This window comes from Mustela erminea, chromosome 16 (genome assembly GCF_009829155.1).
Source record: "Mustela erminea isolate mMusErm1 chromosome 16, mMusErm1.Pri, whole genome shotgun sequence".
NCBI lineage: Eukaryota > Metazoa > Chordata > Mammalia > Carnivora > Mustelidae > Mustela > Mustela erminea.
This window is the reverse complement of record NC_045629.1, coordinates 81,593,877-81,615,800: the sequence shown is the minus strand read 5'-3', so window position 1 is coordinate 81,615,800 and position 21,924 is coordinate 81,593,877. Positions and strand designations below refer to the sequence as shown.

The following is a 21,924-nucleotide window of genomic DNA, read 5'->3' as shown; positions in this document are numbered from 1 at the left end:
TCCTGTGGGCTCTGAGACTGCCGGGAGCTCTGCTGTGCAGCTGCCCTGCGGGCCCCAGCCCCTGTCCTGCAGACGGGTGGCTGCCCCACGAGCCCTCGGTCACTCCACTTTCCTCTGAACAAAGCTGGTTCTCAGCTGCTGTTGGGCAGCGTCTCTGCAGGAAAGGACTGCAAGTCCAGCTAGATAGGGGCACACTGCCCCAGAGACGGTGCCGCCCGGCAACCCCCTGGTTGGCCCGTGGATGCCCGCCCTGCTGTGCTCAGGCCTGCTTCCCCTGAGCTGCTGCTGCCTCCCCAGTGGGTGCAGATGGTCGGAAGCCTTGCGCTCTCTGGGGGCTGCCAGGGGCTTGTACTCACAGAAAGGAGAAGTGGGGCCCCTAGGCCTGGCCCCAGGTATGCTCAGGCTCCTGGCAGCAGGCTGGGGCTCTGCTCAGGGGGAGCAGTGACGCCTCGCTCTCCCGCACACGGGACAGGGGCACCCGAGTGTGCGTGTTTGCACACCCCCCCCAGGCTGCAGAGGCTGCCCGTGGCCAGTGACCTGAACAAACGAGCTGCCCGTCTGACCAGGAGGTGTGTGTGGTCCCTGTAAGCCCCGTGTCCTCCTCCTGCCTCAGGTACGCTCCCCTGCAGCCCCATGGAGGCATGGGGCTGCTTGCTTCTTTGTCAGGGACCATCCGGTGCCCCGTACGATGTCTGGCAGCCCCCTGGCTTCTGCCCACTAGATGCCAAGGGCATGCTTACCCAGATGTGACAACCAAAGTTGTCTGCAGACATGAGCAAGTGTCCTGGCGTGGGAAGAGGCAGAATCGCCCCCGCCTAGAACGCCAGCTCTGCACCCACACCCTTTGCTGTGCTGCTCCCACCCAGGTCCCGGGGCCGGGTCTCTGGCTGGAGGGTGCGGCACGGGCCAGGTTGTGCCCAGTGATCAGGGACCACTGGGCCTTTGCGCCCTACACCTTCAGCCCCGCTCCCCATCCCCAGTGTGGCACTTGCTGGAGAGCAAAGCTGCCCTCCTGGGGTCATTTATTCTCAGATGACAGTTGTGAGAATCTGGGCGGTCGATTCGGAACTCGTGAATTCGATTAGCTGAGCTGAGCTCTTTGGCGCCAGTGTTAGCAGAGCACTTGGGCTCCCGGTTCAAACAGAGCTAAACTTATCTTTGGGAAAATAGACTGTGTTTGAGGCCTAATCATAGGCATTAAAGCCATTAATTAGTAATAAGATTCAATTTTCCGGTGTCCTTGCCCGCGTGTGTGTCCTGATGCCGGGATTGTGCCGAGAGCGTGTTCCGCAGATGCACGGGCAGACACCTGCTGTCCCAGCTCCGCAGTCACACGTCGTCATGGTCCCCAGCCCGGCCAGGCCCCAGATAACCCCATTACCGAGGGAGATGAGCCGCACCACATGTCCTGCCCGCAGCGGGGAGGGGCGGCGGCCGGGCGGCGGCGGGAGACGGCAGCCCGCGAAGTCCTCCTTAATCACATTACCGATTTCGCCTGTTCTATCAAGGCTCTTAATGAAACGGATGTGCTCAGCCCAGTGTGGAGCTCTCGCTCAGTAAGGCTGCCTTTTTGTCCTCCCCAATAACGCGCTTGCCTCAATCTTGCCAAAGTCCCCCCCCCCACCAATCCCCTGCCTTCCTCTGGGGCAGGATCGGGGTGCCCTGGAGACTCAGGAGCAAATATGTGGGAGCAGGTGCTCCCTCAGGGCGGAAGGCCACATGGGAGTCGGAAGAGGGAGGTCTGGGCGCCGCAGGCTCCAGGTGCCCCCAGCTCTGGCCACTGCAGAGGGGCACCGGGATTGTGACCACGCACGCGTGTTTCCAGGTTCCACGAGGTGATGGCCACGATGCTTGGAGCCTCTAGGAAGCTCTGCTCCAGGCAGATAGCCCTCCCCGATTTTAAAGTGTGGCTCAGCAGGGCTAAAATCGAGATCGCCTGGGGGACGATAAGGCCAGTGTAAACAAGCACATGAAGGCAGGTCAGGTGAGGCCGCGGTGAGGAGCGGAGCCGAGCAGACGGCCCCCTCGGCGGGGTTCCAGCGCGCACCTGAGGCCCTGCCCGCTGCTGTGTGGGCCCCTGCGACTGGTGAGGGGAGAGCATGTGTGGGGGGCGCGCGGTGCTCAAGGGGGTGCTGCATTTACCCAGACGAGAGTTCCAGACTTGGTATTTCTGGTGCAGTTTTATAATTTTACGATGTTTAGATTAACATTCATGCTGATTTTAGCTGCACTGGGTTCTTTCTTAACTCCCACGATTTGCATCTTAGTGTATAGAAATTTCTCCTATCGGAGAGACCCAAGTGTGCTGTGTTTTGGCTCTTTTTAAACAGAGTGCTTTCATTTGGACTTTTCTTCCAAATGCCTCTGGTCTGACCTGAAGAGTGTTGACAGAGGGCCTCCGGCCCAGTCCCCACATGTGATTTTGTCTGTGGCACTCACTGAGGCCAGTGCACCTGGAATCCCCCCGAAGACAGGCAGCCTCAGTGCAGTGTGTGGGTTAAGCTGCTTAGACACGTGGTGGGTTGACCTTGTGTTGGGCGACGGCTGTGGGCCGTGGGCCACGAGTTCTGTTCCCTCGGGGTCGGTGGTTTGGAACCATCTCAGGATTCCTTCCCTCTCCTCGTGCACACTTCTCTGCTGGGTCTGTTTCTTCCCTGGAGAGGAAGCGACGTGGCAGATGGAGCCCAGGCCAGGCACAGACCCTGTGTGCACACAGCCGCTGCCGCTGCCCCTGGGTGGCCACCGCAGGACCCACGGGAAGGGAGCCAGAATTCATCCCCACTAGCTCCAGGGGGCCCTGGTGCACGGGAGGCATCCTCGCCGGTGACCTCAGGCCCCATGGATAGGCGCTATGGGTTTCGGGCCTTCGGCCTCAGACCATCGGGGTGGCCTGGGAGAGGTTCCCACCGTCTCTGACCCTCCGTCTGCTCTGATGAAGACGGGGCCATTGCAGGTGCGCGAGAGGCAGAGACAGGAAGTGTGACCCCGGTGGTCACCACTGTTAATCCCATGGTGGCAACTGTCGGGAGGTACCTGTTTCCGGTTCTGATGGCGTTGCCTGGGAGGCAGTCATGGCCCCAGGATGCGGACTGCCCACTGGCCATGGAGCCTGGTGCGTGTGGGCCGCAGGAGCTCCAGAGCTGGGTCCTCCCTGCTCCCAGCCGCGCTTCCTCCCCGAGCAGCCCTGTCTTTGCCCTGCCTGACGGTTACCAGTTTTGACAGGCCGGGCTATTTTTAGAAACCTGTTCCCACTCCTTCTCCCTGTGGGAAAAGGGGAGCAAGTTAAATTTTAAATTCACCCACCCCCTCTCCTCCTCCCGCACACACCAGCACACACAGCGGCCACTCTGGGCGCCAAGTCTTGTGGGCGGGGCTGGGAAGGGAGGGGCTGCCTCTGGCCAGGCTTGGGGTGGGGGGGCGGCTCTGTCCGTGATCTGGGCAGCTGTCCTGTTCCGTGTCACAGTCAGCACCATTGCACTCAGCAGGAACAAGTTCAGGGAGAAGGGGCTGGGCACGGCCAGGAGGGCCAGCACCTGTCCACATGCCCTCTGGCATACGTGGGAATGGGCTGGGGCCAAGGGAGGCCCCCCTGGGGCAAGGGTGCATCCCTCAGTGCACAGGGGCCTCTCATCTCCAAGCAGCCCGCTGTGCCTTCCGGAGCTCGTCCGTGCCCAGGCTGGTTTCACGCTGACAGCCCTTGGGAGCACGGCGGCATCACGGTTGTCACCACCCGACCTGAGAGGCCTTCAGCCTCCACAAATCACATCACTCCAGGTCACTCCCCCGGGCCTCCGTGTGTGCTGTTTCCAGCCACCGCCAGGCAGAGACCTGCCCTGTGTAGACGGGTAGGTAGCACCCGGCCAAGGGCGGGGAGACATTAGATTCACAGCTTGAAGAACAGGGACGTCGATCTGAAAAACAAAAGTAAAGTCCAAGAAATTGTCATCAGTTTTTAACGATTAACCTGATAAAGACACGGAAGGAATTTAAACATACATCCAGGTCTTGGACTTGACCCATTCATGCTGAAGCTCTGCTGCGGCCCTTTTCTCATGTTGGAAAGGAGACCCCAGGAAGAAGGCACCCCCCGGACTGAGGTTCTCCCCCATTCCGGGCGGGCGCGACGGCTCTGCTTCCAGGCTGTGAGGAGGGGGGAGGGTTCTGGACAACTGATGGGTTACTGATCTCTGCGTCTGGAACTCATGATGTACTAGATGTTGGCTAATTGAATATTAATTCTTTTTTTAAAAAAGAGGAGGACGGAGGATGATCCTAGACGGCCCCTCGAGCTCGGGCAGCGTGACACAGAGTGTGATTCCCGGGAAGGCGTTGGTGGCACCACTGTCCCCCCCGGGGGCACGTGCTGCCTCAGTGACAGCTCAGTGCAGAATGAACACGGAGCTCTATTTTTGCTTTACGCCTTTGTTATTTTTATTTTTTATAAAAGAGAAATCCTCTTCAGATGTCCTTTGGTTAGCAAAAGTTCAGGTATCGATGTAGGTCTTCCATAAAAGCCTCATGAACCTGCGAAAAGCAGGGGCACCTGTCCTTGGCAAAGCCACTGTCCCTGGGCCTCCTCCTCACAGTGTCTTCCCCCTGCTCGGGCCCCCCCTCCAGTCCCCAGTCTGCCTCCTGGACGGCAGGTCACGCCACGCTTCCTGGAGTTTTAGATCCGTGACACTTACACTATGTTCCCTTTCTCAGACCCACTTCTTTCATCCAGAATAACTAGAGACTTAGTCCCGTTGTGGCCTGTGTCGGTAGCCCGTTCCTTCCTGGGGCTGAGTAGGGTCCATCGTATGCACGCGCCACGTGTCCCTTACCTATGCGCCACGTGTCCCTTACCTATGCACGTGTCGGTCGACATGTGGTTGGCTTCCATTTAGAAACAAAGCAGCTACAGCCATTTCTGTAAAAGTCTCTATGTGAAGGGCACCTGGGTGGCTCAGTGGGGTAAGCCTCTGCCTTCAGCTCAGGTCATGGTCTCAGGGTCCCGGTATCAAGTCCCGCATCGGGCTCTCTGCTCAGCGGGGAGCCTGCTTCCCCCTCTCTCTGCCTGCCTCTCTGCCTACTTGTGATCTCTGTCTGTCAAATAAATAAGTAAAATCTTAAAAAAAAAAAAAAAAAGTCTCTGTGTGACCTGGGCTTTCATTCGTTTGTAGTCACCACCCAGGACTGGGATCTCTGGGCTGCAGGACAGGATGTCTTCTGCCCATCACTTCCCACTGTTGGATGGGTCGTGCCTCCCCCCTCCCGTCCCCGTCAGCGTGGCTAGAGGTGCACCAACTCTGTGAGCTGCTCGAAGAGCCCACTCTGGTGTCACCGCTCTTCACTACTGCTTTTCTCTTTTCTAGTGCAGCAGCTTCTGCTAGACTGTTGGCCGCTTCCTTTTTTTTTTTTTTCTTTTTGTACTTCGGGTTTAATTTGTTCCTCTATTCCTGATTTTTTAATGTCGAAGCTAAAATCATAAATTTGAGATTTTTCTTTTTTTTTTTTTAGTAGGTGTTTGGTGTTATAAATTTCCCAGTAAGCATCGCTTTATTGGCATCTCACGAATTTTGATATGTGGTTTTCATTTTCACTCCGTTCAAAATCATTTCTAATTTCCCATTTACTTTCTTCTTTGACCCGAGGGTTATTGGGAAGCGTGTTGTTCAATTTCTAAATATTTGGACATTTTCCAGATCTCTTCCTGAAGAGTGATTGCTAATATAATGCCCTTGTTGTCAGAGAATATACTTTCTTTTGTCACAGACTCTCTTTAAAATTATAGTCGACAATATGGTCTGTATTGGTAAATATTTCATGTGTACTTGAAAATATTGTCTGTTCTGCTGTTTGAGTAACACATTCTGTAAATGTTAAGTAGATCAACTTATTTGAATGTGTTGTTCGTCTTTTATGCCCTGGTCGGTTTCCTATTCACTTGTGTCATTGTTGAGGGAGGCTTATTGAAATATGCACCTGTAATTGTGGCTATCTCTGTTTTCATTGGCAGCTCTATCAGACTCTACTTTACAAATCTTAAAGCTCTGTTATCAGGTACATAAGTGTTTAGAATTATGTCCTTTGATGAATCGGCTCCTTTATAATTATGAGAGCACATCCGTAATTTCCGGTTACCGGTTGCTCTGATGTTTATACGTCCACTCCAGCCTTCTTTGCCCTAGTATTTGCGTGATGTACCTTTCTCTTACTTTCAATTTTAACCTCTTTGTTTCTTTATATTTAAAGTGCATTTCTTGTAAGCAACATACTGTTTGTGGGTCTTTTAAAATGTTACTTTGTTTTTAACCTGACGATCTCTGCCTTTTACTTGGGCCTATTTACACGTAGTCTCTTAACTTTTAACATAATTATTAACATGCTCAGGTTTGAGTCTGTGAGCTTTGATTTTTTTCTCAGTCCCAACTGTTCTCTTTCCGTTTTCTTCTTTTACTGCCTTCTTGGGGATTTAAGTATTTTTGTGATTCCATTTTTACAAAATAGACTATTTTTTTACAGCGGTTTTAGGTTTACAGCAAAATTGAATGGAAAGTACAGAAAGTTCCAACACACCCTCTATCCCCATCTTCTCATAGCCTCCCCCACTGTCAGGACTTGCCCCCATCCCCAGGGTGGCACTTTTGTTGCAATCACTGAACCTACATGTACACATCACCCAACGTTCGTAGTTTACATTAGGGTTCATTTCTGGTGTTGCAAATTCTGTGGCTTTGGGTAAATGTATAATGACATATTTCCATATTACAGTATCACACAGAGGAGTTCCACTGTCCTATAAATCCCCTGTGCTCTGCCTTTTCACCCTCCTTTCCCCCAGACCTTTACAACCATTGATCTTTTTACTGTCTCCATAGTGTTGCCTTTTCCAGAACATCACATAGTTGAATTATACAGTGAGCAGCCTTTCAGACTGACTTCTTTTACTTTCCAGTAGGCGTTGAAGGTTCCTCCACGTCTTTTCATGGCTGGTAGTTCATTTCTTTTTAGCCTAATATTTCATTGTCTGTCTGGACCACTGTTGATTTATCCATTCATCGACTGAAGAATGTTTTGGTTGCTTCTAAGTTTCAGCAGTTGTGAAGAAGCTGCTAGTTCTTGTGCAGGTTTTGTGTGGTCGTAAGTTTTCAGATCACTTGGATCAACAGGAAAGAGCATGATTGCTGGATTCTGTGGTACGAGTCTGTTAGGTTTTATAAGAAACCACCAAACTGTCTTCCAAAATGTACCATTTTGCACTCCCACCAGCAATGAATGAGAGTTCCTGTTGCTTCATATACTCACCAGCATTTCCTGTTGTAAGTAAGTTTGGAATCTGGTTACTTTGTAAAGGGTCCACAGTGCCATCCCATTGTTTTAAACTGCAATTCCCTGATGACATATAGGCATCTTTTTACTTGTTTGCCATCTGTTTGTCTGCCTTGGTGAGGTATCTGTTCAGGTCTTTTTCCCATTTTTAGTTGGGTTGTCTCTTTCCTTATCATTGAGTTTTAAGGGTTCTGTGTATATTTTAGGTAACAGTCTTTTACCAAATCTGTGTTTTGCAAATATTTTCTCCCAGACTAGTCTTCTCATTCCCTTGACAATGTCTTTTGCAGAATAGAAGTTTTTTATTTTAATGAATTCCAGCTTACCAAATCTTTTATGGGTAGTGCCTTTGATGTCATATTTTGGAAGTCGTTACCGTACTCCAGGTTATCTAGATTGTTCTTACGGTATCTTCCAGGACTTTTGTAGTTTTACATTTTACATTTAGGTCTGTGATACATTTTGAGCTAATTTTTGTGAAGGGTTTTAACGTCTGCGTCTACAAGTGGTTGTTCCAATATCATTTGTTGGAGAGGCCATCTTTTCTCCCCTGGATCGCCTCTATTCTTCTGTCAGAGGTTGGTTGGCTCCATTTACCTGGATCCGTTTCTGGCCCCTTTATGCTCTCCTCCACTGATCTATGTGTTCTCTCACCAATATCACACTGTCTTGATTACTGTAGCTTTATAGGAAGTCTTGAAGTCAGATAGTGTCATTTCCTTTAATATTGTGTTAGCTGTTTGGGGTCTTTTTTCTTTTCTTTTCTTTTCTTTCTTTCTTTCTTTTTTGTTGTTGTTGTTGTTGTTCTGTTTGTTTATTTTTCTTTTTCTGCTCCCTGTAAAACTTAGAACTAGTTTGTCAATGACCAAAAAATTACTGCTGGGAATTTTACTTGGATCGCATTGACTCTGTAAATGAAATTAGGAAGAATTGACGTCTTGCCAATACCCAGCCCTCCTGTTCATGAACATGGACTATCTCTCTATATATTTAGTACTGCTCTGATTACTTACATCAGAGTTTTGTTGATTCCCTCATGTAGATCTTACACATAGTTGATTATATTTATACCTAAGTATTTCATTTGGGGGCAGGATGCTGGTTGACTTTTTTGTATATTTACCTTATGTCTGGCAATGTAGCTGTAATCACTTAGTTCTGAGACTTTTTTTTTCTCCGTTTTTAAAAATTTTCTACATAGATGATCATGTCATCCTCGAACAAAGACAGTTTATCTTCTTTGTTGGTTTTTAACTCTAACTCTTTCATTTTATTATTTTAGGGGCTTTTTAGGGTTTATAGTATACATCTTGATCTTATCACAGTCTCTGTAGAAGTGACAATATACAACTTTATGTATACTTCAAGAACCTCAGTTCCTATAGTTCCAATTCTTCTTTCTGAACTTTAGTATTATTGTCACACATTTTATTTCTATATTCATGGCAAATCCCACAAAACATTGTTATTGTGCAGGGGTTTAAATAAGAAAAAAAAAGTCTTCTGTATTTACCCATCTAGTTACCATTCCTGTGCCCACATTGCTTCTTCTTGATCTGTGTCTTCACTTGGTGTCATTTTCTTTGTGCCTAAAAGATTTTAACGTTTTGGAATGTTCAGGTCTCTTTCTGCTAAATTCTTTTTGCTTTTTATATTTCTAAAAAAAAAAAAAAATCTTTATGTCACCTAGTTTTTGAAGTTCTTTTTTGCCTGGTTTCAATTTCTAGGCTAGCTGCCTCCACCTCCTGCCCCACCAAGCAGTTCAGATGGTCTCCACGGTCTCCGTCTCCCCTTGTTTCCGATGAGAAGCTGCTGTCATTCTTCTCTTTGTTTCCCTGTACGTCATGCATATTCCCCCCACCAGCCCCCTTCTTAGCTGCTTTTAATACCACTAGGTTTGAGCCATGTGATTAGAGTGTGTCGTGGTTTAGTTTACTTAGTATTTCTTGTGCTTAGGATTAGACTGGCTTTGCGGATCCAGAAATTTATAGTTTCTATCAATTTCAGAAACATGTTGGCCGTTATTTCTCGGTCATTTTCTTCTTTCTCCCTCCGTTCTCCTCTGTTTCAGGGGACTTCAGTTGCAGATGCATTGGGCCACTTAAAATGATCAAAGAGCTTACGAATGGTCTTTTTATAAAATATTTTATCTGTGCATTTCACTTTGGATAGTTTTTACTGCTGTGTCTTCAAATACACTCCTTTTTCTTCCGCAGTGTAAAATCTGCTGTTAACCCACCCAGTGTGTTTTCATCTCAGATATTGTACATTTCACGGATAGAAGTTTGAATCGGGTCTTCTTTGTGCCTTCTGTGTCATTGCTTAACTTCTGGAACATCTGGGAGAGATGTAATTGCTTTAATGTTCTCATTTGCTAATTCTGACATTTGTGTCAGTTCTGGGCCTGTTTTGATTGGTGGTTTCTTCCCTCCTCATTGTGAGTCATGTTTTTCTGTACCTTTGCTTGCCTGGTGATCTTTCGCTGGATGCCAGACATTATCAATTTGATCTTGTTGCGTACTGGATATAAATATCCTTGAGATTCTAGGACACGGTTTTATTACTTAGGAAAAGTTATATCATTTTGGTTTTTGCTTTCAGGATTTTTGGGGCAGGACCAGCGCAGTGTTTAGTCTAGGGCTAATTATGCCCCACTAGGAAGGAGAGAGCTTTCTAAGTAGGCTAGCACCTTACAGACGCCGATGTTTGTCTGCCGCTGGGAGCAGGCACTGTTCTGGGTCTGTGGGTGCCCCCAGACACATTTCCCTCCAGTCCTTTGAGGCAGCCCCTGCCCGCCCTGGCCTTGAATCTTTCTAGTACTCCGCTGAGTACATGAGGGGGATCTTCTGTGTTCCCCCTCTTGCTCTCGTCTTTTGGGTTTTCTATCTTAGGAGCTGTAGCCGTGTTCATCTCTTGGTCTCTCTGTCTGCTCAACCCACAGACATGTGGGGGCCCTTCTGCCTGCGTTACGACCCCAAAGCTCTCAAGGCAGCGAGCTGAGGTGTCCCAGGGCTCCCCTCGTTTCTTTCTCATCTCTTGGGTCACTGTACTTGGCCGCCTGATGACCAACCTCTTGAAAGCCGTGTTCTCTGCGTTTTGCCCCTGTTTGTCTTATGCCGGAAGGAGGGTAAATCAGTCCTTCTACTCCTTCTTGATTGGAAGTGAAAGTCTTCCACTGTAGATGTTGTGACGTGATTTTGTTCCACCAAAGTGCCCGTTATTATGTAAGAAGTCTCACGGCCAGGAGGAGTAACTTATGCATTATTGTCAAGAAGAAAGCCATTTATTCATTTATTTGCTCATTCAGGAAATGTTTTCCTAGCCCCTACAAGGCCAGGAGGAGAACGCTAGGAATAAAACAGGCACACTCTGTTTCCTATGTGGCTAATTTGGAACCAGATTCAAGGAATTTTAAGAGCTCGCCTGGGAAAACTTCAGTAAAATAAAGCCCTCCGTCCTTCATGTGGCAGACATTTACTAAGCACCTGGCGCCTGCCAGGCCCCGCTCGGCACTGCCCCGAGGAGGACACGGCCTGGGAGCAGCACAGGGATAGGGAATCCAGAAGACTATCTCCTGAATGCTAGAACAAATCCATAGAAAAGACGAGTGTGTTTCATTTTGACCGTGAGGTAGAAAGTACCAGAGAGGGTGCCAATGGAACTGAGTTTTGAAAGATGGTCAAGGCACAGGGTCACGGAAGGCAAAGGATCAAGGGGTGTTGGGAGAAGTGAGAGAGCCTTGGGGTGGCCGGCGGGGGCTTCAGGCGGGGTCACACAGGAGCCGAGGAGTACGGAAGCCACAGAGGGGTTAAGGCACAATTTTAGGAACAAATGATGATACGGTCATTTTATATGAATTCAGAGGCATGGAGGACTTTTGCTTTTATGGTCTCAAAATCCTTTTTGTTTTCCCAAAGGAACTTTATTGTCATTTCTCAAGTGAAATGTATTTGTTGGCTTGGGAGCTCTTGAAGCCACACACGTGTGTGTCTTGCCGTGACACAGCTGTGTTCCCTTCCACGTGTACACGCATGTGCACACACACACACGCGCATGCTCACAGGTAGACGGATGGAGACAGAGCTCCCGGCGTGCCCGGGGCCCGTTCACAGGCGGCGCTCCGGAGGCTGCGTTCAGGGCCTGGTGCTGCGGGGAATCGGGCCGTCGGTTCGGAATCACGCTTCTTGAGTGCGTTGCAAGCATCTCCTTTCCGCGGACAAGCCGTGCTAACCCGTGGTCTCAGTCCCACCCCTGTGCCATCCAGCCTTTCCGAGGAGGCCGCTTCTCTCTGAAGCCCAGGGGACAGACGGTCAGTGCTGAGGCACAAACAACGGAAGGACTCCCACGGCCGCTCACGTCCCCGGTTAGTGCACTGGCCTCGCGGACCAGGTTCTGCTTGAGCCGCTGGGGGACTCTGGGCTCCCAGTCGTCTGGCGGGGCTGGGCCTGGCATTGGTGTGCGGGCCAGTGTCCTTGTAGGGTACTGTGTCTGGGTCCCGATTCCCTCCGACTCGTGTGGGCCGGTGAAGCCTGCCCAGCCCTGGGCTCTAGTCTTTGCTAGGGTCGGAGCTGGGCTGGAGGCGACCACCCATGACTCCGGGAGTGCCCAGGGAGAGGAGAGAGACAGCCCAGCTGCAGGTGCACCGTGAGCCACCAGGCCGGGCTGCCCCTGTGCCCGGCACCTGTCCTCAAGACATCACAGCAGTCAGGGGTTGCGAGGGGTCCTGCCTTCCGATAGGCCCCAAAGGCAGAGTCGGATTTCAGCAGCTGAAGTGGAGAGAGAGGTGCTCCCTGTGGGCACAGCTACAGGCCCGGGCCCCGAGATGGAAGGACAGGTGGTCATGGTGGTCAGGACGGGGCACTTGGTCCTGGCTGGGGTCAGGCAGGCTTCGCCTTGGGGCCCCGGGGAAAGAGAGAAGCGTGCTCTCCCAGGGCCCTGTAGCCCACACGGCAGAGGGCAGCGGAGACCCAGACTCGGTGCTCACACCTGGCTGCGGCCGTGTCTGTGCTGGGCGTGACCCCGTGCCTCACGCCGGCCCACAGCCCTCCCTCCCGGACCTGGCCTCAGCCCCTCAACTTGCTGGTGCTCCCGGAGAGCAGCTGGTGATTTTTCGCCCTGAAAGACACGCTCTGTGCCTGGCCTGGGCCAAAGGCCCTCTTCTCAGTTTCTGGGAAAAGCGAATTTATCAGCTTGTGGAAAGGGGAAACGTTTACAGGAAAGGAAGACACAAAACGAATGACTGATCACAGCCTGGTTCTCGGTCTCCAGAGACCAGTGCTCCAGTCTCTTGCATTTGTTAGGAAGGAGCCAAAGAGAGCTCATCTGGAGAGCTGGGGGCGCCCTGAGGGCCTCCTGCAGCGTCCCTCCCTGTGTCGACGGGAGGCCACACGCAGGACGCACACGGGGCATGAGGGGCAGGTAGGAGAGACCCGTGCTCCCCTGGGGGTCTGGCCCCAGGCTCCGTAGCTGCCGAGAAGGGTCCGCTCTGGGTGTGTTGGGGAGCCCTGGAGTCACGGCTTTCCAAGAGCCGCTTTGTCGCGCGTCACCGCAAGGTAAACCGCACTGGGTCTTGTCTGTCTGTGACTGGCCCGCTGTGTGCCCTGCTGCTCCCGGACTTCCAGAAGTGTGTGCTGGGGTTGGGGCTGGGCCTGGGCAGCTGAGGCCAGTTCTAGCTCTGCCCTCACTTGTCAGCCAGACGCGTGCCCTCCCCTCGCCCAGCCTTCCTGTCCTTATCGGGACGTGATCGTCTCCATAGTGAACGGCAGCGAGGCGCTCTCGGGTTGGCAGGGAGACACCCGCATTCCCTCGGGGAATGTTAGCAAGTGCCTCTTTCCTGCCGGTGGCGGCTGCTTCTGGCCTGGGGAGCACGGTGCCTGCCCCCGGGCGAGGCAGGGCCCGGGAGCACGGGGAGCATCTGCCCTTGCTGAGTGGTCGGCAGGAGCGGAAGGTCTGCTCTGCTTCCCCTCCCCCACCCCTCCCGAGTGCCCGCTTTGCTGTTTACTCATCCTGCACCCGCCCCGCCCCCAGCGGGGCCCCTTCTCGGGACCCATCCCTGCCAACAAGGCACAGGACTTGGCCGGTTTTCTGCTTTCCCCATCAGAATATGGGCTTCTTGAAAGCAGGTAGTTCTTTGAGGTTCCATTTCTTTCTAGAAACTTGTCTCTTTTCTGGAAGAGTGCCTGACACACAGGAGGGATTGAACAAAGGGTCACGGGGTGAAAGATGCATTGACTCACTTTGCGACTGGTTTCAGGCACCGGGGCTGCCGCGCACAGAGGCCCGTGGAGATAGTGCGGCTTGTGTGAGCGGCTGGACAGGGTCCTTCGGGGCAGTGGGCCCCAGCGCCGGGCAGCAGGTGCCCGGGAGGGCTTGGTGGCAATAGAATGGGGGCCACAAAGCCTTGGGGGCCACAAAGCCATGAGGGGCCACAAAGCCTTGGGGGCCATGAAGCCGTGGGGGCCATGGCGTGGGCACAGAGGGAGGGGTTGCCCCTCTGACCCCTGAATCCTGTCCTTTGGAGAGGGCCCTCCCATCACCACCTTGGTCACCCTAGAGGCAGTCTGCCTTTCGGACTGATGTGCTGCTTTTCTGGCTATCGGAGGGGGACGGATTTTAGCCTCAGGAATGACCCCAGAGCAGGCACAGCTTCTGGTAGCCACGGGGAGCTTTATCTTCCCTTACTGTGGTTTTAATGATCCCAATTAGCACTAAGTACTGTCTCACTTTGCCTTTGGATTTTAGTTAAAACCTATTAAAGTGCCCAGGGCGAGGAAAGACAGAGGGAGGGACCTCGGCGCACCTGGCATTCTGCTGGTCGGGCCCTGCCGCGCGGTGCTTCTGGGAAGGTGAGCACTCGCTTGGGAGCATGGCTCCCTGTTGAGAAGCGGCCCGGGGCGTGAGGCCCCTGCCTTATGGGGCCCCTGCGAGGTGCCACAGTGGGGAGAGCAGGGTGTAGGCTGGACGGGGACGTGGCAGCCCAGCCAGCCCCCACCCCGCCTCCCTGCCCAGCCCTGCAGAGACACGATAGGGCTGCACTGGGGACTCCCTGTGTCCCCAGGAGATGAGCAGGACTCCAGGCAGCCGGGGTCGGGGGGCGTCAGCCGGGGTGCATTGGAGCAGGGAGCTGACAGGCAGAGTGTAGAATTTCTTGGTGACCCTGGGGCCTTGGGGTAGGGGGCTGTGACAGGGTGGCCGTGGAGACAGCTGGGGCGGGTGGGTGCGGGGCCTGTGGGAGGCGCCCTCCTGAGGCCCTGGCCTGGGCTGCTGCGTCGTCTTTGCTGATGTTCACCTTCCCCAAGTGAGTCAGCAGCCCCTGGGAGCAAGGGGCCCCACATGGGTGCCTAGTCCCTGTCCTTCACCCTACCAGCAAGGACTCTGCGGCGCCTGTGGGCCCCAGGCCGCTCCTAAAGCACGGAGTGGTCGGGCCTCGCCAGCAAGGGGCTGTCGGCTCTAAGGCTCAGCCCCTTGCCACTGTGGGTGCCCATGGGCAGGCGGCTTCTGTGTCCTCATTCCAGACCGAGGGGATAACCCTTGTCTTGGTGGGGTCCCTGTGGTGGGGACAGGAGGGCGCTTCGTGCGATCCTCTTCCTCTGCACCCGTGTGCACGGGCCCGTGTGAGAGTGGGCTCACCTGTGCGCATCTGGGCCGTTTGGCGTGATGAACGATCACTTCCCGTTTGGATCCCGAGTGAGTTAGTACTCGGGCTGTGGGCCACACCTGCGCCTTGGAGACCGGCAGGACTGGCCAGTAGTCATTGCATTGTGGATTCCTGGCCAGGAGTGGCATTGGGCCGTTGGGGTTTCTCCTGGGACCGTGGGCCATCACATCTGCTGTCCCTCTGGCCCCAGCAGATCTGGACCCAGTGGGAAAGCTGCCTGCTGTGGCTCACACCCACCTTCCCTTCTCTGCACTGGGCCCCTCAGTGTCCTCCATCTGGATGCTTCTCCCCCTCCCTGCCCACACCTGCCTGACTTCCCTATGGGGGCCTGTGTCACCCAGCCCTCAAGGGCCCCCAGTGAGAACAGGGCCCTTCCTAGCCAACCCGGCAGTGACCTTGCTGTGTGAGAAGGGAAATTTGACTCTCCTCTCACAGCACTTTGCATTTTCTCCTTGTGTCATGCTCAACTCAGCCCCAAACCAGAACAGTTGGCCAGAGCTGGGGGAGCAGGACTTGGGCATCAGAGCTGGCCCAGCCATGTGGTATGATCCCTTGGCTTCTTTGGGGGGCTGTCTTCATGTCTATAGTGTGAGGAGGGGCTATTCCTGTCTCATTGGCTATCGTGGGAATTAAGTCAGGTGGCACATACAAAGGCCCTGGGGTCAGCAGAGGCTGGCAGCCATGGCTGTGGTTATCGCCAAGGGGAGCGATGGTGGCAGGTATGGTGCAGCAGTTCTTGACCAGGGCTGTGCAAGGCTGGGCCTGGGGCTCACAGATGCACAGAATGTGTGATGGATACAGTTACAGCAGAAGTGTGGAAGCAGCAGGCAGTTCCCTCTGGAGAACAGGATGCTCCCCAGAGATGTGCCATCTGCTTAGCTTTGCCCCTGAAAAAGGGTCTTTAAGGAGAAGCCAGGCCAGAGTGGGGCTGTTGAATGCAGAGCCTAAAGCCTGTGACCCACTCGTGTCCTCCCTCCTGTGGGTATAGCCCTGGGATTGGGACCCTAAAAGCAAACCCCACTGGTGGCCTGTTGTGTCCCTACCTGTTGCTGGTTAGGAATGTCACAGATAAGGAAATGGAAATGTCCCAAAGTGGTGTGTCCTGTCCAAGATCCCATTGGTGGTAAGCGTCAGAGCCCTGATTTGAACGATTATCAGGTTCTAGAGACCCTGGTGCAGAGATCAATACGTGTTTGCAGAAGGAAGGTTTATCAATGGATTACAACTTGCGTTTGGAGAATGCGTGTGAACCTCTGCAGGAACTCACACTGGGGCGGGGATACAGAGCATGGGCTGGGGAGGAGGCCTGGCCCAACCTGGGACCACGGGGCCTGTGGGCCACCCAGTAAGCTGGAGTGGGGACCTCAGGATGACCAGGTTGGGCCGTGTCTGAGCAGGGTTCCACCGGAGACACACGTCCTGCGAGGGCTGCCAGAGCCTGAGGCAGCGCCCAGTCTTTGAAACTTACTTTCCGTCTCTGTTTGTCTGTGTTGGGGCTAAAGGGATTTGACAGGTTCCCTGAGGACTAGTGAGAAAGCTGTTGAATTGCTTTTTGTGTTAGATGTTTTGTCTATGAAAATTGCTCGGTGATTATTTTTGTGCCTGTAACCCTTCTGGGGATAAAGCTCTCCAGACTGGATCTGTGTCCTTAAAAGGGGCCACAGGCAGTTTCTGAGCTCCGGGTCCAGCGTGGAGAAGCCCAGTGAAGCAGCCTGGGCCCAGGGGCCACCCCCTGGCCCCAGCAAAGGTCCCCAGCAGGGAGCAGCACAGGGACACAGAGTGGTCGGTGTGGTTGGCTGGGCTGTTCGTTTCCGTGTGTGGAGTTCGGCTGCGGGAGAAGCGTTGTCCGTGTGACCAAGACGCAGATTGGTGTAGGCTCTGCATTCCCAGATCTGCATTCCCAGACCACATGTCTCTCATACCCATTCCGGCCACCACTGGGGCTTGCCGGGAGCCCAGATCTCTGCCTGCTCGGGGCCATCTGCCCCCGAGCCTCTGCCTCCCGCACAGGGCACGGTCCGGACCCATGAGCGGATCATGAGCGCTCCCTCGTTTTCCATTCTTAGACTGACTCTTCTTCTGCCTGGGCCCAGCGCCTCCTTTGAAATCCTGACTCTTCACCTTCTGGGGCATCAGCACATCCCAAAGCTTAGACGGAAGTGGCCGTCTGCTCGGGGGAGTGCAGACCGGGGCAGGAGCACGTGGCTGTGCGTCCTCTGGGCGGGACCCTGTGGAGGCGGGCTCGAAGCTTGGGCTCCCCTTCTTCCTGCTCCCAAACAGGGCCACATACGCCCAGGTCCTTCTGGTGGGGCCGCTTCTGAGCAAGGTCTGTGAGCAAGGAGCCACGGGACGGAGAAGATGAACTGACCGGGGCGGGGAGGGAGCAAATGAAACCAGCCGATGCTCTGGCCACTGTCTGGGACCCACCTCTGCATGGTGTCCTGGGCTGTGGTGTGGCTCTGCTCCCACGTCCAGCTCCGCAGTCCTCCTGGGCTCCCTCCATCAGCGGCTCATGCCCCTCCGCAGAGCTGCCAGGGCCTCCTGTGACCCTGCCCTCCTCTGGGAACCGCCCCCCCCAGTTCCCGCCCCCTTTACCGCCCGTTGTCTGGACGGCTCCAGCGCTGCCTTCTCGGCGTCTCAGGCCGCCACCCGCGGTCCTGCTGATCTCCCTTCCTTCAGGGAGCCTCCCTCACTGGCCCCCCGGGACGCAGCGCCCTGCGGGCCTGCCCTTGCTCTCACCACGCCGGGTGCGCGGATGCCCACATCTCTGCCGCTCACCGAGCCCCAGGGCTTCTCTCCTGTGCCGAAGCTTCCCTCCGTCCCCACTGGGCCCGGAAGTCCGCACAGTTTACCCTGGAGCGTGTGTAATTCGGTGGCTTCAGAATCTGCATGCAACTGTGCCCCTGTCGGCGCCATCTCATTTGGGAGCATTTTTGTAGTCCCGAGCAGGAGCAGTAGACGGTGGGCCATCACTCCCCCGTCCTCCCAGTAGCCCTGGCCGGCTCACACCCACTTCTTGTCTCCACGACCAGTCTGGACATCTTGCGTCCACAGGAAGGGGTCACACCATGGGTGCCCTCGTGTCTGGCACTCGCTTAGGTGGTGCTGTCAGATTTCTCAGTGCTGCGGCGTGTGTCTGCCTGCCACTCCCCCACACAACCCCTGCCTGCTCGGACAGCTAACGGGCACCTCAGCGCCACGAGGCAAGACAGACTCTGTGGCCCCCGGGCTCCCAAATCCCCGTTGTTGGCCGTTCCCCCTCCAGGCCCCTCACTCACCCCCTGAGCACGCTGCCCCTGACCACTTCTTACCATACCCCCCATTCACCTGGCTGAGCACCCCCCCACTGCCCCCGTCACTCTGCCCTGCTGGCGGCAGGCCCAGGGAGCCCATCAGCTCCCACATCTCTGCTACAAGCCCCCCGGGGGCTTCCGTTGCACTTGGTGGAAAGCTGTGCACATCTCATACTGTAGAGGCCCTCCCCGACTCAGCCCCCCGTGCCCTGGTCTCGTCTCTGCCTAGGCTCGCTGTGTGCTCAGGCCTTCCCACCCGCTCGGCCTCGGCCTGACATGCGTTCCCACAGGTATCTGCGTGTCTAGCTCCTTCCAGGCTCGGCGTCAATGTCACGTCCTTACAGAGACCGTCACGGACAGCCTTGCATCTCTCCGTCACTGATGAATGTAGAGACGTGTGCGCGTGTGGTGGGGGGCTACTTGCTGGTTTCCTCTCTTACCTCTCCCACGGGTGACCCCGGAAGTCAGGGACCTCACTGGGTTCCCAGCGGGGAGCCAGTGCCAGTACTTGGTGGATGCCCGTGAAAGGGTTTGCAGGGAGAGGGACGGACAGATGGACGGACGGACAGATGAGAGGGCCGGCTGGCTGGGAAGACAAGCCAGAGGTTCCGTTGGATTTTCGGAGTCTTGGAGTTCCCGTGACTCAGGAAAGGCATTTCGGTAAGGATCTGTTCTCCCAGATGAATCCACGGGTTTGTGGCCCACTCTCTCCAAAGACCCGCCGTAGCGTGGCCGTGGCAAACGATCGCAAGCTCTGTCGTCAGACCGGGTGTGTCCTGACCCCGGGTCCCCGCAGGGCTTTGATCAAGTCACTGAACCCACCTGAGCGGGTCTTCTTCTCCCGAAAGCCCAGCTTACAGGGTTACTAAGAAGACAAAACCGAGTTGCTTGAAACACGCCTGGTGCACGCAGTACCTCATGCTGTTAAGGTCCTCGGTCAATACGGGTCTTTCCCTGCTCCCTCGTAGCACGAACAAAGCTGTGAGCCGGTCCCGTTAGAGGGACCCATCTCCACTTTTGGGAAGCCGTGAGCCGGGACGGCCCGCGTGGACTCGGGGCTCGGAGGGGAGGTGCGAGCCGGGACGGCCCGCGTGGACTCGGGGCTCGGAGGGGAGGTGCGAGCCGGGACGGCCCGCGTGGACTCGGGGCTCGGAGGGGAGGTGCGAGCCGGGACGGCCCGCGTGGACTCGGGGCTCGGAGGGGAGGTGCGAGCCGGGACGGGCCGTGTCGGAGCCTCCGCCTCTCTCCAGCTGGGGCCTGCTGTGCCCACAGGGCCCTGGCCGCCGCCTTGCCCCACCCCATAACCCCAGGAGCCTCCGAGCTGGGGTTCTGATTCCCGCTCCCTGGGGGACAGAGTGCAGCTCAGGGCTACGATGGAGGCCTAAATCTCATCGCTGAGAGTGGTGACCCGGGGGCCCCTGTTCCCGGGCCTGCACCCCTTTGCTGAGCAAGCCCAGGCTGCTCAGAAGAGGTGGAGAGGGCCGAATGATTTAGGAGAACGAACTGTTCCCAGCAGTCCGATCCACATGCTGGCTTCTCAGATGCGCACGACACACCACTCCCCTGGGTCCCCCGATGCCACAGCCCTCTGCTTGGTGCCCCGAGTGCGGGGGGAGCCCCACACAGGCGCTTCTTGCTCGTGAGTCCGTCTGTTGGGAGCCAGGGCTCCCTGGCCTCTGCCCAGGTGTAGCAGGGCCCTTGCTCAGGGGGCCAAGAGGGAGTGTCCCTGCCCTGTAGAGGCCGCTGTCCCAGTGTGGAGCGTGCAGGGGAGGGAGGTGTGGGGGGAACCGAGCACAGGCGGGGAACGTGCACCGTGGGCCGCCGGGGAGAGGAGAGCAGGGGGCGCTGGAGCCCCAGCACGGGGTGAGGGCCCCGGCTTTGGAGAGCGAGTGGGCGTGTGGCCCTGAGTTCAGGCTGACAGTCAGGGGCCGCTCCTGTGGGGGCCCCGCAGCCCGGCGAGCAGACAGGGGTGGGAGTGCGTCGTGTCGACGCCACATGCCCGAGGGGCTGGCACGCGCAGGGCCCGTCACGTGGCCTGCCGTCAGAGGGGACGTCTCCAGCCTCGAGATCGTCGAAGGTGCGGCAGACCGGAGTGTGAGAGAGGAGGAAGGGCCGAGCCGGCCGGGCCGGAGCGCCCTGAGTCCTCTCTCTCCTGCCCCGAACCCTGGGGGCCCAAAGATTCTAGAGGGATTGGAACTCGGCCCTCCCGGTCCTTTTGAAGCTGTCATTGTCAAGTTAGGAGGAGGGACAAAACGAACCCGACGTCGGGTTTGTTAGCTCCACGTCCAGCTTGGGAACGTGTGGACGCCGCGTAGGCGGGTCTCCGCTGGTGCTCCTGCCCGAGCCCCACAGACGGTGTGGGTGGGCCCGGCTGGCCTGCATCGCTCCCCGCCTGTAACAGCAAAGGCCGGGGCTGCCAACCCCCCGGGCCAGGAGCCTGGTGCCCTGCCCTGGGACTGTAGTCACTTTCCTGCTAAAAGCAGGCCCAGAAAGCAGTGGTTTCAGTCTCGCCGAGGCCGTGGCCTTGGCCAGAAGAGGTGCGTGCTGCTTGTCAGCAGTGGCCAGGAGGGGCCGATCCGCCAGAGCAGGAAGAGCAGGAAGGCTGATTCTGACCTCCACGGCCCGCCTGCAGGCTGCCGGCGTCTGCTCCTCCGCAGGCTTCCCCGAGCCGGAAATGGCCTCCTCGGCCCACGTTTGTGCGTCCCACGGCCCGTGCCCCAGGCTGCTCCCCCAGCCCACCAGGGTCCCAGCCATGGGGTTCGTTGTGTCGGAGTGAGTCCTTACTACGGGTGGACGCCAGGAACCCGCAGCTCTGCCTGCAGAACTGTCCCCCTGGGGCAGATGGTGTTTTCTTTGGACGCGACTACAGTGGTTTCCCGGTGCGGCCGTGTGTTCCCCCATCAACAGGATGGGCCTCTTTCGGCACCTGGTTGGATCAGGGGAGGCCCCGTGGCTGCTTTGACCCCCCAGATTATGGCAGAGGGTCCCAAAACCTTCCACTGGCCTGGCGGCTCCCTCACCGCCCCTCAGACGTCAGCAGCACGTACGCTGTGTGACCACACCGAGACCACAGTGCCATGTGGGGCCACGCAGGCCTCCGGGATGGGGCAGGAAGGAGCGAGGGCCCCGTGGACATCACACGGGTCAGAGCAGACGGACGGTCCTGCCGAGCCTTCCCTCAACCCCTGACCTTAACTCAGAACCACAAGCCAAATCCAATGGCTGTTTGAGCCACTGTGTTTCTGGGGCATTTGCCATGCCCTGTGATAACCAGCACCCCCTGCTCCTCGTACTCCCCTTGTAAGCCCTCTCCACAGTGGGTGGGGGCCACCTTGCTCCTCCCCCGAGGCCACCCCAACAAGGTCCAAGCTGAGTGGCCCAGACAACGGAACTTTCTGGTCTCCCAGGCCTGGTGGCCAGAAGCCCGAGACCAAGGTGTTGGCAGGGCTGGTTCTTTCTGCGGCTGTGAGGGAGAGTCTGTTCCGTCCTCTCCTGACTTCTGCTAGGAGACAGATGGTCCACAGAGACCCACACACGAAGACTGTTCACTCAGTGCGGCGCTGCTAAGATACGAAACAGGGCCTGTAACTGAGGGCCAGTGGGGTCCAGGAAGGATCTCTCCGGGGGCAGACCTTGAGTTGGGAGCCCAATGATGGGCCAGGT

The 21,924-nt window shown here is 55.8% G+C and overlaps 1 protein-coding gene across 6 annotated transcripts in view; it reads left to right on the top strand.

Annotated features, from left to right (window-relative positions):
- TRAPPC9 (trafficking protein particle complex 9) overlaps positions 1-21,924 on the top strand; it is a 500,764-nt gene that overhangs the window by 458,832 nt on the left and 20,008 nt on the right. The window lies entirely within an intron of this gene.